Below are 14,385 nucleotides of genomic sequence, written 5' to 3'. Positions count from 1 at the left end.
CTGATTGCAATGCTGGGGGATGATAATGAAGACATACGAAATAAGGGTGTGAAGCAATAAAGGTGCTTGCAATTCGCAAACATGCCGCTAAAACAAGTTCACTTATGGACATTGAAAGTCATAGCAGTTCCAACCCATTGAACTGCAGTCTAATTCGTTTGTTCTGTGTTCCAAAGTTGTTCTGTGTTCCAAAGGCGTATATCGATGCATAGCGCATAGCTTTCCCGCAATGCAGGATAAAGATAATAAACAAACAAACCACGAGTTAGTTGATATTGAACCTTATCAACAACTTTTTCCAGCAATTGAGCACTTAACCGATGCAGAGTTGGAAGAATGCCGCGAGAAGCCTCTGATTTTGTTTTATCCATGCCACAATCAAACAGTGGAACGACATGTGAAGCTCGTAACAGAAGCATCAGCACAAGTTGCAGGATTTGAAAGACGAGATGGACTCATTTGCCAAAAAGTTAAGTCTCGTAAACTGATGAAAAAATTTGACACAAACGCATTTTAAATAAGTCGTTTTAATTAAATTGACATACCTATTCAAATTTTTTTTTGTGATTATCGTGCCATCAGAAGGCCTGAATTGTAATTTTAAAAACAGAAACTTTTAGGATTAGCAAAGCTCACACTTGAAGTATTTCAACTGAGGAATTACAAATGAACAAAGTTATGAAAAAACGTTAAGTTTGGGGGCGACTGGGATATGAGTTTACCACTCTTCGAGTCTCCAGCCACCCAAATATATGTCAAACACAATCTGCCTCCAGCCGTAATCAAACTCGTGCTTTGCCGCTGCAGTATTGAAAACCACGAGCAGTTCCGCTCGGCCATGTCGCTAACATGTTACACCAGGCAAAGCAACTTGTTTTTCAAAATGAATATGAGTTCTTTGAAGTTCATCACCAAACACTCGTGATATTTTTGCACTGCTGCAATTAACATTATCCTTAATGTGAGTGCTTCATTATGATGTTTTGAACTGATATTAAAAGGACTGTGTTGTGAATATGTCTGGATTATGGGCCCAATCTTCGGTATTATCAGTGTGTTACTATATCTTGTGCAACATATCAGATTTTTTTTTCAAAATATTTATGACAGATCACAATTTGTCAGAAAAAATGCTGAATTTGAACAAAAATGTGTGTATATTTTGTTTTTTTGGCTATAACTCGTTTTGTATTGTAAATAGAGCAAACTTTCTTCTTAGGGCAGATAGAAACATGATGTTTTGACAGCTTTTGAGCTATATATCATGACTCTACGACCAGTGGTTACCGAGATAGGCAATTTTACTCTCTCGCGCGCAGAAATTGGGAGGTTGCCGGCTGGAAAATAGGGGCAACCCCCTAAAGTCAATTTTTAATGAATTTTTAGGTCATTTGTCGGGATTTAAGAACCCCGTTTTTTTCGATTTAAACAAAAAACTTTTTTCACTACACTTACATCAAACGGGTATTGCCTACCGTTTGGTTTCAGGGTGTGGTTGGTTGAATGGTTGATTTTGAATCTTTGTGGCGAGCGGTCAGAATGCTCAAGTGCACACCCCGTGAGTTGAACCAGCGATCGCTAACCAACTGAGCTATCAGGCCTACGAGGCGAAAACATTGACTATGTTTCTCAGTGTAGTTCGAACCTATGTTCGAGTGTAGCAATCGACAGCGATAGACACGTGTTTCGCCCATGAAGCTGGGCTCATCAGTGTTCCACCACTAATTATGCCATACTTCTCAACAGCTGATTTTTTCAGTCAATTGAATGTATACCTTTTTGGAAAAAAAAACAACTAATCTAACTGTCACTAAAGATATGCACTGTTGAGAAGGAGCGACCTACTGCTTTATGTAATAAATATGTTAAACCTGTTAAAGTTACTTTGTTTTGTCTGTGAATTTATAAAGGGTCCAACTCCATTTTTTTCAAATCTCATTTTGTCTGCTTTTCTGATGCCTTAGTGTTTGTACGAGTACGTAGCTTACTAACAACTGGACAAATTGTGACTTCTACCACCTGTAAGCAACGAGCAATGCAATTTCGGTTTGCATGGACATTCACATGAGCTGTGTACACAGTGTGTAGGCTATCCAGTCGAATCACCTCAGGTCTTGAAAAATGGCACTCAATTACATAAAAAAAATAATCTGAGAATTATTTAACATGTCAAGCAGACAACTTACACAGCAGCACTAACGAACTCTGTACCAACTTCGTAATCATGAGCCGACACCTTGGTCAAGATCGTTTCTCCTGGAAGCCGGAATTGCAGACAAACATATTTGTGAAATTATGAGCAAACACGTTGAATAGAAAATTATTGTTCAGCAATTTGTTTGGTTAGCAGATAAGAAATGTGACGCACTGTTCTATGGCTCTACTGTCGTACAAAACCTCCAAGTCAATGTCTCAATTATGGCAGAAAAAGTGTGATATTAACATGCCACATCAACTTTTGCAGACGTTGAATAAACGTAAAAATGGTCGATTATGCTGCCTGAGTATTAGTCAACAGAATATAGTGTTTGGAGTTGCCAGATTGCAGCCTTGCATGGTTCTTTCAATTCCGCGGTATTATAGGTCATGACACATGTTGATAAATAATCTAAAATTTTTGGAGAAAAATTTCCTTGCAAGGTTACACAAAACAAAATAATAATGAGCCGATCGACTGCACCTAACACAGAACCTTTCGAAAACCGTGTTACACTTTATTGCCACCATGCGGATGCTGTCACTACTTTGATGAAAAATGGCGCCTCGCGTTGACCGATTGAAACAAAGACACGACTTTCACAAACTTGCACGAAATTGTAAAAAAATATTTTTGTAACCTGCCGAAGGAATTGTTTCGAACAACAGTAACTGAAAGCAACATCTGTAATTTTATTTCCAAAACACACTACACTGATCGATATTTTACCGTGATCATACTTCACTTGCAATAAGTAGGCTAAGCTAAGTTAAAATCAAACCAAGTCCAGCGAAACCCATGTTCACGAGCATAATTACTAACGAACGACAGTGATATATGTCTATTGCAGTACTTCAAAAGCATCGTTCTGGTTAGGTAGGCTACTTATGTGACACCAGAGGGTAAGGCATCAGAAGTTGTCACCTTCACATCAAGGGAGATGCTCTATTGACTGGCTGCAAATGATTCTGTAAATCTGCAAAGTAAAATCAATTAGGCAAAATGGTGGACTAGCCCAGTGAAAAAAAAACTAGCCACTTAATGTTAATTCAATGTCTGAATTATGATGTGAAAAGTAAAAAGCAATTTTTTTCGGCTTGGTCAGGTGTTATCTAAAAGGCGCCCCGTTTCAAATGCCTATGGCGGATAATTTTACAGAAGAAAAATAAACGTACCAGTTGATCATAGCACAATAAAAATCACAAGCAAAGTTGTTGAAATTGAGAATGGTTCGTGACACCTTTAGATACAAAGTTTGCTGACTGTCACATGCGTATTCGAATTGCTACGCTTGCCTACAGCATGCCCTCCCAGACGCAGTAGAAAAAGCGACGGATGGTGAGAACTTTCCGAGTTTGAAAATGCAGCACCAAATTTTCAAATAGGAAAGTTCACTCTGTCCGACACCAAAACATCCCATTGCTGAAGCGGTTGTCTACCTGCCTGCCCTTTCAGCCAACACAATCATCTTCGATACACCGTTTCAACGTCGCTACACATTGGAATAATGTAAAACAAGCAACGTCTGATAGCTTGAAACATTCAAAACCTAAAGGTTAGTTTTACACCAGAGATTGATACTCCTTGGCGAATGTCATGTTCATCGCTGAAAACTTTCCATTAACCAGAGCTGAAAATAAACTCTGAATTTAATAGAAAGTTCAAAACGACAACATGTCTTTGCAACATAACAATACCTTAGCAGTGCAAAAATCTCGCACCACTGAAGCTCTTATCAAAAATACTCAAACCGTTTTCAAAATTAGTCGTGGCAACCCGAAGCAATGCTTAAAGTTGTGAAATCAAGAAATGCTAATGTCTTTATCTTCGGGCAACAAACGAGGAATTAATTTATTGACCTGAGCACGACTTCTGGTGGCGTTTTCAGATTAAGGCATGTACAGTACATTGTACATCTCAATAACTTTAGTTTTTTTGCTACACCAGATGTGTTCTTCTGCATTGCACCTACCTTTTGGTAAGCGATATCAAACTTGTGAAGGCAATTTGTGAAGATCTAAGCCATCTTTACAAACTTTCTTATACCCAGAGTTCACAAACTCTGAATTTAGTGGAAAGTTCATAGTGACGGTTAGTGCATTGGTGCAAGTTTCTGAAAATTTTCCACTGTGATATCTCCCAAACCATGCCGTTATTTCACTGGTAAAGGAACAGTGAAAGCTGAGCTGCTGAACTACTTTTGTTGTTTCATTCTAAAACAAAACGAAAGCTAGAAGATTGGGAACAGCAATGCAGTAGGACTTTCAGAACCGTGTTGCTAAATTAAACCACTGGAACTGGAAGTTCCAATGCATCGCGGTTCAACCCAGGGCTTCCGATAGCAAACTTATCAACCTATTTTGTGAGCAAGCTACAGCCCGACAAAAACGAAAAATTTTGACAGCTGTGTTTGAAATAGGAAAAATGTAAAAATTTATAAATGTGAAATAAAACTTTCCTTTTGCTCTGCTTCTGTTCAAGGCACGAGAGCACGAGCTATCTCTAAAAACTTATTATCCAGAGATGGAAACTCTGAACTTAACGGAAAGTTTAAAGTGACAGCTCATTCTTTTGTTTGCTCTACCCACTGGTTGAACGTCATACTGTAGCTGTTAAGCATAAAGTTAAAACGTGGTGTCAAGAACCAACGTGGTGGATGCTTCCACATTACAAGACCCACCCACACAACATACGGCAAATATGTAACAGGTAAGATTTGTATCTATAAATTTAATTCTAAATGCAAATGTTTTTGGAATTGACGCTCAAAGACTTTCGGAAGGGTTATAAGCGTAACTTAGGAATAGTTTTCCGTGCTTCTGGGGAAAGGAATTACTTTAGCAAGGATACCTCATTGGCAGATCTGTGATTTAAAGATTTCTACTTGCACTTCCACGTAAATAAAATTCGTTAAACAATGTACCTTGCATGTTCATATCTGATAGCGGAGAGTAAATTTTGTAGGAAAAGTATGCCTTCTTGCGGAAGAACTGTTGGCAAATCTTATCCGCTTGTTCTCCTTGTGCTGTCAATGTGACATCTCCCATGCGTCTCCTTGATCATACGAGGAAGTGCCTGGAAATAGAACGAGTAGTTCTTTTTTACATTGCCGAAAAATACTTCTGGATGTGAGAACAAAAAAAACTATTTGTTTTTGGGAAAAGCAGCACATCTGAGGAATGAGCTAAAAACTGAACCCAGAATTACAATGCGCCGCAACGAAATATTGTTTGGTTGAAATATGTTTATTTGAAAATGAAAAAAGTGAAACACCTCCTGCACAAGTTTTTACTTTAGAATTTTGGTTCAAAAAGCGTGCACTGGAAGAGTTAGAAATTTTTGCTTTAAATTTTCTTTCGCAAAAAACTTTTTCGTTTTATATGCGTCAACTCTAATATGGTACACTACAGCAATGTGGATGCCACGTGGCAAAATCTGAAGATCAAGACTTTGAAAAATGTATCTTTTATGAAACTTTTTCAATAAAATAACTTAAAACTTACCAGAGCACCTTTTAGCTACATTGTTGAAAGAATTCTCTCGACACGGCGTCGTTCGTTTTGTTTTACATCATACTGATGATGTAGTGATGACGCAACTGTTTATATACCGAATGAGAGGGCGGAGACGAAAATTTTATAAAAGAAACAAACCAAAAGTTATTTTAGTTTCTTTATTTTAACAAATCCTTCTATCTTCTTTGAATACACTCCAAACGACATTTGTTAATCGCCCTGTTTTGACTCCATGTCTTTGAGAAATCTGAACAGCGGCAGAAAATTAAAACGCACGAGAGCATATGTGATGATTATTGGAATTAACACTTAACAGTTGTCCATCGCCAAAGGGGCAAATGAACAGTTGGTAAATCATTCTAGTTGTGACAAAAACTGCTCGTTTAGGTTGTCAATAGCTTTTCACAAAAGAACACAAAAAAAATTAGGATTTAAATATCTTTTTTTTAGATACTTCAGTTCAATGTATTTTTGCATTCAAAGTTCAGTTGTTAAACTCATATTCTATATCTTGAGTTTTAACTAATTTGAACATTTTTTCATCTGGTATACCGATATGTGTAGGCTATACAAAACCACGATCGTTGACAGAGGGGTCCAGGGGATCTTCTTGAACCCGAGCCGAGATAATTGTAGGGGCTCAGAACCTTCCCAAGGGGCCCGGGAAAAAGAAACTACCACGTATTCTTGCGATATAATGCGTTTATTTTGACCGTTTCTTGATTTGGGGCCCAAGATCTCATTGGTACCGGCCCAAAATAGTCTCTCAAAATAGCCATGTACAGAATACGTCATTCACAACCAATCTGCGATTGCGTTTTCACCAATTGCATGCTCGTTTCAAACGTTTGTGATTTTTACTAAATTTTCTATTTTGTTGGTTTTGTTTCTGCATTATGAATGCATAGATGTTTTTTATAGCATCACAACAAGGAGATGAATATCTCACCGAATCAATATTTGCTGCATTCACTAAATCACTAGTTATAATACAGCGCTGCAAAAATATTGCTTATTTTTAAAAATATCTTAAAATACAAGGGTTTCTAATTAAACACAAACGAATGAATGTTTTTAATGACCAAGTTCCAGGTCGATGGTTTCTAGTGGGATGACCATTTGTACGGATCACTTTGCATTATGAGAAGCAGTTTTATCCGCTTGTTACGAAGTTATTTTATGTCTGTCTTAATAAAGCAATTTGACTGTTCATCCATTATTGTTTGTTTATTTTAGATACTTCAGAAATCATCTATTTGTAAACAAATCAAGCAAGTGTCAACACAAAAACCATGAAATGTGCTATGGGTTGAAACAACAAAATTTCACAAGGTATACGAACACAATCCATTATTTCATTCCATATTTTTTCTTTTCCGCTCTTAACCCTAGAAGTCGTCGAATACGTTGCAAGTTGTTTAAACACTAATTTTAAAACAGCAGATAAACTCAAACCAGCGATAAATTTGTAAAAAGCTGAAGACTACCAAACATCACTCGATGCTGTACAATTATTATCCAACAAATCAACTCTAGCTAAGAATAATAATAATAATATATTATTGTACCTTATCCATGACCAAACCATGCTCTCAAACTAATAAACCGAAATAATTTGCCATCATCATTTAGTCTTCTAGAACTGAAGTTTCATTCGTTTAAGGTGTCAATGTTGGTCGTACGGATATGCCACGAAAATGCAGACAATTCATGAATTCAAAAATCATAAAATGTAGTTTTTGAAAGACAACTGAAACGTATATTCACTTTTGATGCACACGATATGCCTGTTAGGCGTTAAGTGATCGTGAATGAAAATGAAAAACGGAATGAAAATTGTTACCGTTAGTTATTCTTTCTTCGTGAACACAACCTTGGTTGTCAGCTGTAGTCATATTTCTTTAAAAAAATTAAGATTGAAAGGTTGAAAAAGATACGTTACAAAATATTATCACTTGTGTTTTTGAACGTATTTTGCTAAAGCATATTTTTCTTAAAGTCGATGTTTAATAAACATAAACAAAACGACGAAAGCATTTTGTATTCAACAAACTAAAGTCTAAATAACATCTGCAACATATTTAGTGTCTCATGGACCACTCAAACTCAAGTGGAGCGTTAAAATCAAAGACAGAATACTGAAAAAGACTCCCACCAGTATATGCATCCGTTTTTCCATTGATTAAACGTTTTCAGACAACGAATCAATGTAAAATAGAACCAATTTTTCGCTGGGAGCTTTTTGTCGGACGGATATTGGAAAATCCATCATGCGTGAAGTGTTGATCGGGTTACCATTCCTTGGTTGCCACAAGCAGAGTTCTGATTGGTCAAATTTAAAATTGCATTCTCGAATCTGTGTCATGAGAAACGGAGCAGATTGCAATTTCGCAAGAGACAGAAGTAGGTCAATGCGTTGCTGGAGATTAGGTAAAGCTTTAATCTTTATTCCTCACAATTCCCCCATGGTGACGAATCGCTGTAATGATTAAAACAATCTAAATTGGAATGTTGAAAATCTGGAAGCTGCTGGACTGAAGCAGTTTGTCTATTTTATGTTGATGATCTTAGATTGAAGTTAACTTAGAATCGTTACTCATAAAAAATGCCTTGTTTTTGTTGCTTTAACGTTACCAAACAATAAAGCAATGCATCAATAGAATCTTATCTGTTCGTTGTATGTACAGTGCTTGACTGCTTTAAGAGAACCTTGTTTTGTAAATGCAAAAGTAAAACTTTGGTAATATCCTTTTACAAAAAACAAGATGCTGGTAAATCATTAAATCAGAGATTCAAACATTACAAGATGCTGGTAAATCATTAAATCAGAGATTCAAACATTAATATTATTCTTGACCATTATTCTTGACCATTTTATCTTGTCCAATCCAGCACAATTTATCTTGTTCATATCATTTCAACGTGTTTGTTATTTGAAGGACGTAAAAATGGAAATTTTTACTTGCTGGTAGAATTTCGTTACAAAAAAAAAAATCAAATGATATGATTTAGACACTGATTCTAAATCATAAGTCATTTACTGAATTCCAGGAATAGGAGATAGTCATTTTAAAACACTGTAGGTTGTGGTTGAAATGTTGAAAATCTGATTTGTTTCATCATAGACTACTTTATAATTTATCTCCATGATTTGGTCCATGGTTTTATTCATCATCTTGCAAAACAATAACGTCATTATGACGTTATAACGAGTAGAAATCATGACGTCATTATGACGTCATATGAGTAGTCATTATGACGTCTGGCTGAGTTGAACATTATGACGTTATAACGTCGTTATGACGTGAGCCTTAAGAAAGAATATTTGGAAACTTTTACAAAAAAACCTGAAAATTTTGTGTTTCACGTAGCCTAACTGTGAATATAAGTCAAACCAAATAAAGTAAAACTCACCCAAATGAAATGGGGTCAGCAACACTGCAAAGACAAGACAATAGACCTTTTCCGAGCTGATCTCAGTCAAGCGTGACCGGGTAAACACGATCCTCTGAGATGGCGCAGTCAGAACTGATTTTGCTTAAACTTGTTGCATTTTTGCGCGTATTGTAAGTTGTAACGACATCGCAACGTTTTCTAAGTAGTTTTTATCTGGACAAACATTTAATGTCTATGAAACCTTTTGTCAGTTCGTTTCATTTTTTTGACAGAAAGATACCAGTTAACATGCTTGGATTAGTTAATCAAATTTGGGCTGTTTGTTGCATGTATAAATTTATATCGTTTTGCAAGACATCTGTTTTAGTTTTAGTTTTAGCAAGACATCTGACTTGTTTTAGAATTTATTTTAGACACACAGAAAAGCACCAATAAATTTTGCAAATCGTAAATCGCGCAAAGTTTACGCGATTTACGCTTCTTTTAACTAATCTGTGGAAGCAATTTCAGAATCGCTTACTCTGTTGGGTTTTTGTCTAGCTGAGTTTTTTGTGTTCTCTAATTTTAGCCGCAATTTTTGCCCGTTTGTGTGTAACATCTACCTTTAATAAGTTAATATCTGTGTATCTGTTAATAAATTCCATACAAATTACCCTGAAAGTGTTTCCAGAAAGCGCTATAATCGATTATTTGAGTGTAATTTTGCAAAATGTTTCCGGGGGAGCACGCCCCCGGACCCCCCCTAGAATACGCGTGCCTTCGGCACGCTCTAACCCCCCGCCAGCTTTATTGCTTCCCTTGCTGAAACCACCAGGATACGCCACTGCACATCAGGTGGCGATGTCTTAAATCAAACACTTTGTCGTTCTCTTCAATTCATCAAATATTTGCCCCCCCCCCCCAATTTTTTTTCTGGCTACGCCACTGGCGTCAGAGCAGCAACGTCTTACCCTGACTTTTGTTTAGAACTGAACCAGGCAAAAACAAACTTGCCACAATTGAAGATCTCTCATCACTATCATTTCCAAATTCAAGGACAAATGGCTATATCTGGAATGACTTGGTGTGATCTTATTGTGTCAACGTCCAAGTCACTGTTTGTACAGAGAACTCCATTTGATGGTGATTTTTGGAATTTTATGTTACCTAAACTAAACAATTTTTACTTCGGCTATGCTTTAAACTATTTATGCAGTACAGAGGGAACTCAACAAATCATTTCGCTCTTTGAAATCTGCACATTTTTACATCTAAAGCCACTTTATTCAGTGCAGACAAACAGACGGTTCATATTCAGGTGAGGTGATAACAGGTCACTGCATGAACATGATGAAATTAACAAAACATTCTTACAAGCGATGTCTAATCTTTTTCTGATGAAAGTATTGGCCTTTAAAATTGCAAAGCATGCAACAAACAGCCCAAATTTGATTAACTATTCCAAGCATGTTAACTGGTATCTTTCTGTCAAAAAAATGAAACGAACTGACAAAAGGTTTCATAGACATTAAATGTTTGTCCAGATAAAAACTACTTAGAAAACGTTGCGATGTCGTTGCAACTTACAATACGCGCAAAAATGCAACAAGTTTCAAGCAAAATCAGTTCTGACTTCGCCATCTCAGAGGACCGTGTTTACCCGGTCACGCTTGACTGAGATCAGCTCGGAAAAGGTCTATTGTCTTGTTTTTTTAAAGTCTCACTCCACTATTCAAAAGAACGCAGACAAGAAGTTTTCCACCAATTAAAATCGAGCAACAAAAATCATTGTAATCTGATTGGACAAAATATGCTTGCCCATGAATGAATTCAATTGGAGTGCGAAAATTTCAGCAGCATTTGTTATTTCAGTTTTTGGACTCTGGAACCAGTTGATGTTGGTTTTCCGAATTAACGTGATTGTGTCAGGGCTGTTGAATTTGTACGCGAAAAGAAATCCTGTGCTTGCCAATCAGCAATCAACATCTCTTTTGCAGCTTTTCTAATCTATGTTGTCTCGTTTTATCAAATCACATTACTTTGTAAAAGGAATAATTAGAAAAAAATTAATTGATGGTACTCAGGGGTGTAGCTAACACAGATTTCTGGGGGGAAAATAAGTATTTTTGCAAATGAGGGGTGAGTTCGGAAACGAGTCACTTACGACAAATCACCCAGAGGGGGTCTGGGGGGCCTTTGCTAGAAAATTTTTGAAAAATACCTTAAAATGGCCCATTTTGACTTAGTACTTTCAGCCTAAATCAATAGTAAAACTTTATCAAATGATGTTGTAACAGAGTGTAAAATTGTGATCAAAAACATTTCGGGGGAAGGGGTAAATATTTCGCTAAAGTAGAGAAACCTGAATTATCAATGTTATTAGTTGAATGGTTCAGGTTTGCAGAGACACCCAAATGGACAAAAATGATTTCCAAAGACCAAACCATTTTAAATTTATCCTGTTAATAAAATTGATAGTGAAGAGGTTTAAAAATGACAGAGACCTCAAGTTACTGTTAAGATTCAAATCGATGCAAAACTAAACTGTTCGGATTCACGAGCGTCATTGAAAATTGAAAGAAGCCTGGAAAGAATTACAAGGGAGAACATTTTCATTCAATATTGTGCGGTCGTGAAGGAATCGAGAAACATGCTCTCATAAAGACCTGTGTCCTCGATCAGGGTTGCGAAACTCTATAGAGTTTGCTAAAGATAATTGAATAAGTTTGAAAAGATTTAATGTTGAGAATTTGCACTACATGCTTTCTCATCTCTTACATTTCACAAACGGTTGTTGGAAAATCTGAACAAGTCGTAAATCTAAATCCTACCAACTAACTCTACTCATTTTCAGATAATCCTTGAGAATGTAATAAGCAACATATTAGAAGGTTGGTTCTTACGCTATTTCAAAGATGTAGTGACTTCTGATTTGCTGCCTTGCCCTGTGGCTAATAAAACCGTCGTCCTTTCAATTATTTAGAACCCTTTTAATGAGTAGGCTACTTGGAACCTAACGCAGTTTTTAAATCAGTCTAACACAATAAAATATTTAATATAGGACTGTTGGGTAACAATTGACCATCTAATTTTAGAGGCTTTGTTGTTTGTGTGGTCACCAGACATCTTGGTATCACAGGATTTTGAACAGCGGGAAAACTGCTTTTTACTGCAAAAAGTTCTTTATTCGTCCGTGCATAAATATTCTTGACAGTGTTTCCAGGAGTAGTTTGTTACTGCAAAGGTCATACAACGTTTATTTTAGGCAACACAAGATTTGCAATAACAACAACATTCTATTTGAAGAAAATACTAAAGAACCGCTGTTTCAAACGATGACGAAGAATTTCGCAATAGATTAAACAAGTTTTCGACTCTGGCTGATTTTATTTGCTTGGTGTCATAGTTTGATTACAATTTTCATACTCTTTCCGAAGATATACAATATATAGGTTTTTCTACACGTTTAGCACATTTCTATACTGATTTATTAAGGACGTGCTAAATCGATAATAATCTATCAAGGGTATTCCTTTAAAGAAACCTTATTCCAAAGTGGAGAAGCTATGACACTCATATTGTTCGAATTAGTGAACCAACATTGGTACTAAAGTATTCCAAGGCTAATAGCATTATATGCAAAAGTTCAGCAACATCACACAGAGATTCCAATTGAGCCACGACTGGTTATCATCTGGATACTCTGGTCAACTTTAAAACAGATTAACATTGAAATGTGTTGCAATCTGAAACAAAAAAGTAACAGTCTGAACAAAAAAATCAGCAATGAACTTCGCTACTTGGTTGGTTTTGAATCTTTATCCTCGGACTGACAAAGCCTTGAGTGGTTTTTCCTGGTAGGTTCGCATACTTGTAGAGGTTTTTGACGCCGGACAGGTTACCGAGATTAGCAAAGTGAAGTGAAGTTTTCCGATTGTTGAAGTGTTGTTAGGGAATTATCCCATTCACTAGGTGCCGCTGAATGGAGAGCAGTCCTGAAATGCATTGCTCAAGCGCACACCCCGAGAGTCGAACTTGCGGCGCGTGATCTTGAGCCGGGTGCGTAACCACTGAGCTATCGGGGCGGACAAATCTTGTTGACAGGCAATCTACTGTTACAGTGCAGTAAGTGTAGGTCAGTTTGTTTTGCACAAACTGTTCAGTTTAATCCGATGACCAATGGCAGACTCACACTGCCGAATGTTTATCGTGCTATATGGTATTTCTTGACCAATTCAGTATCTTTGTGTTTGGATGGCATTTGGTTTTTTTAAATATTTTTCATCAGAAACTTTACCTAACCTTAAGCAAAAAGTACTAAGGCATTTTAGGCTAGCACGTAAGTTATGTGACAGCAATGTATTCTCGACATTTTAAGCAGTTCTTCTAATACAAAAAAATATTTTTGCCGCATCGATGAGGACCGCAGGAAGACTTGCTGAGGACCGCATGCGACACGATGGGCTGCGGTTGCGAATCACTGTCCTAAAATAGAATATATTTACAAATGCAACGGTTGAGTATGGAACCCGCGTACCATTGATCGTTGAGCAATTGATGTTTCATTTCGTCAGCGACTCCTACAAAACAAAAAAATTCTTAATGTAGATCTGCAGCGCCAATTAGCGGTAACAGTATTCCGTTAAAATTAAATAGACATATAATCTGTTTTCATAACAATTAGTAGTCCACTCAGACTAGCTACCTGTGCTGTGCTCGAATTCAATAAACTGATTTATAGCTTTTACGATCATTCAATCTGCTGAGCCTTGCCAAAATAGAGCCATTTTACACTTGGGCCTCACAAGTGAAGTAACATATTTTAAGAGTTGCTTTCTAATCAGCGGCATCTAGTTCTAGTGGATTGGAAATTTACAAACAGCTGAGACTTCAGCAACAATCGGAACCTTCACTTTATCTACCAAGGGTGCCCACCGTTAGCTCAGTGGTTACGCGCTCAACAAGATCAAGCGGCGCTGGTTCGACTCTCTAGGTGTGCGCTTAAGTAACGCATTTTCAAGGACTGCTCTCAATTCAGCGGCACCTAATGGATGGATCAATTCTTTGGCAACAACATTTCAACAATCGGGAAACTTCACTCTCCGCCAATCTCGGTAACCGGCTTCTGCTTCAAAAATCCTCTATAATGATTGATTGATTGATTGATTGATGATGTTTATTTATTGTGAGTATAAATAACACACAACCATAAAGCAAATTCAAATAATATAAACAATCACGTAGAATGTGTCGATGCTGCAACGGGGGGCTGCGAAGTGACTTGGAAGATCTTTTAGT

At 36.9% G+C, this 14,385-nt stretch overlaps 1 long non-coding RNA gene across 4 annotated transcripts; it reads right to left on the bottom strand.

The window, feature by feature from the left end:
* Window positions 1-2,902: 2,902 nt before the first annotated feature.
* On the bottom strand, window positions 2,903-9,781 carry LOC145772342 (uncharacterized). Of its 4 annotated transcripts, XR_014289293.1 has the most exons (4): window positions 9,127-9,781; window positions 7,868-8,191; window positions 5,121-5,272; window positions 2,903-3,173 (listed from the first exon to the last, which is right to left on the bottom strand). It is a non-coding gene; the product is annotated as an uncharacterized LOC145772342 (long non-coding RNA). The 4 variants fall into 4 exon arrangements; XR_014289295.1 differs by lacking the exon at window positions 7,868-8,191; XR_014289294.1 differs by lacking the exons at window positions 7,868-8,191; window positions 9,127-9,781 and adding an exon at window positions 6,265-6,548.
* Between the last annotated feature and the right edge of the window lie 4,604 nt (window positions 9,782-14,385).

Source organism: Aplidium turbinatum, chromosome 6 (assembly GCF_918807975.1).
Source record: "Aplidium turbinatum chromosome 6, kaAplTurb1.1, whole genome shotgun sequence".
Classification (NCBI taxonomy): domain Eukaryota; kingdom Metazoa; phylum Chordata; class Ascidiacea; order Aplousobranchia; family Polyclinidae; genus Aplidium; species Aplidium turbinatum.
This window is presented reverse-complemented; position numbering and strand designations above follow the sequence as displayed.